General features: G+C 46.7%; 1 pseudogene; it reads right to left on the reverse strand.

Annotated features, from left to right (window-relative positions):
• On the reverse strand, positions 1-1331 carry LOC104512303 (annotated as a pseudogene).
• Positions 1332-2207: the final 876 nt, after the last annotated feature.

Consider the following 2207-nt stretch of genomic DNA (forward strand, 5'->3'; position numbering starts at 1 on the left):
TCAGGGAATGCCTTTCCGCCATCCCATCGTCCACAGACTATTACGTTTGTTTCCCACATCTTTGCCACCGGATGGTGTTATGGGGGATGTTTCTTTACTGTTGCTTGGGGGAAATTTCAATTCTGTGCGTCTTAAAACTTTCGAATCTGGTCTGGCATGCAAAGCGGTCACAAGACCATATTTTCGCCCATAATTAATTAATTCTTGAGCGACCTCTCCCCAAGTCCATACTTTCTTTTCCTGAGGTCGACAATCACAGGTCACAGTTTCTTCTAATGCAGCGATAGCCCTTTCCCCCTGGGACATCACCTGTATTTTTCCTTGCAATTGAATGCCAATAGGTTTCAGAGAATCCGAGAGTCCTCTTATAAGAGGAGTCATTCGTTCTGGATCAATCTGCACCATCACTGGGGATTCGTGTCTAGGTTTAAGTTCCTGGTTGTACATCATTTGCAGATATGCTGCCTTTTGCACACTCTCTACTAATTGATCGATCATCCCTACGATTGCAAGGGGATCTCCCCTTTCCAATGGATTAAGTCCTCCAGCCCAATAGGCTGCCAACTGGGTTAGGGACCAAGGTGCACTATGGTTGCCAGTGGTTAGAAACACTCCCGGCCCCCAGTAGCCCTCTGCTTCTCTTTTATTTAACAATATCTGGTCCCCTCCAGACAATGACACTCTCCCAACCTATTCCGTCTCTGACTCCTTAGAAGCACGGCTAAAAGCTTTTTTCAATTTAGCTAATTCAGTAACCGTATATGGAACCTCTTTAGTAAGAACTTGAGGAAATTCATCCCCATCATCCTCATATTTGAATTCAGTTTTGACCAAGGGTTGCAAAAAACTGGTGGGAACATCCAATTTGTCCAATCTTAGTTTCTCCTCCTCTAATTCCTGATGGGGGTATTCGGTCTTTTTCTCAGGAGGTCTAACATTCTCCTCGCCAGCAAGGAGTTGTTCTTTCAGAAGAGATTGCAAGAAATTCACCTGAGTTCTTTTCCCTGCCAATTGTTCCTTTAAGATCTCTACTTGTCCTTTCAAGGACTGCACCAAATCTTGTAGAGACTGTATAATTTGTGATTCTGCTGTGCGCTGTTCATCTCTAGCTTCTACAGCTGCAACCGGGCTTGCACCCAACACGGCACAAATAACTGATTTTCCTTTTCCAGACCTTTGTAAAGCACTGATTTGGCATCCTTTGGTAAAGCACTGATTCAGTCCGTCACACCCTGCAAATTATAACAATTTTTCTGTGCCCGGTCCACGCCTGGTATGGAAGGGCAAGCAATGTGTTTTTCCAAGAGATTACACAAAACATTTTCACCCATGTCAAACAAGGTGGAGTGGTTGTCTCAGAGAGGCACACGTAAGTTTCCACAAAGTAAGTTTCTACAAATTACACACTCAAGTTGCTACGAAGGGTCCACCCCTTACGCCCCTGAGAGGTACACAGGTAAAGGAAAGTGAGTGAAAATGCAGCACTCTCACTTCAGGGAATCCTGTCTGTGACACCAATTAAATGTCCCGACCTGGAAAGGTCCGGTCTGAGGAGATTCATTGTTATTCCCAGAGTGAGATTAAGACACAAATGAGGTCAGATGCCGTAAAGAAAAGAAGTTTAATAGTTACATCAAAATCCGCAGAGATGCAAGAGAGGGAGAGAGAAAGATGGGGAAAAAAAAAAGGAAAGTAAAGGTGCAGTAGCTACCACCACAGAGCTGCAGCATCTCTTTTATTGAGGTGTGTGGCTCCTTCTGAGAATCAATTAGCATATTCTAAGAACTGCTTTGCTTAACCTCACCCCCCACTCGGCATTGGTGCACATGCCCAATACCGTGTCACTAGTGGGGCTCCAGGGGTCTCTCGTGGTCTTCAGGGGTCTCCAGGCCCCTCTGTTTCTCTGACCCCAGTCTGGCACATGTGCGGGGGGTAGGTTGAAGTTTGCCGTCGCTATGGCAGTGGTAGGCAGTGTGATGTCCCAGCAATGTTGAGACAGACATCCGTTGGCACAAACATCCGTTGGTACAGCAAACATCCGTCTCGACACAGTCCTTTACACTCCCTAAGCCCCCTCCTCTCCATTTCTATTGCTGACCATGACGTTACATGGCACGAACTATCCCTCTGGTCAGTTTGGGTCACCTGCCCGGTTGTGCCCCCTCCCAACCTCCTGCCCAACCCCCGTCTATTCACTGGGGGGGGGA

This window comes from Eurypyga helias, unplaced genomic scaffold, assembly GCF_000690775.1.
Source record: "Eurypyga helias isolate BGI_N326 unplaced genomic scaffold, ASM69077v1 scaffold8567, whole genome shotgun sequence".
Taxonomy (NCBI): domain Eukaryota; kingdom Metazoa; phylum Chordata; class Aves; order Eurypygiformes; family Eurypygidae; genus Eurypyga; species Eurypyga helias.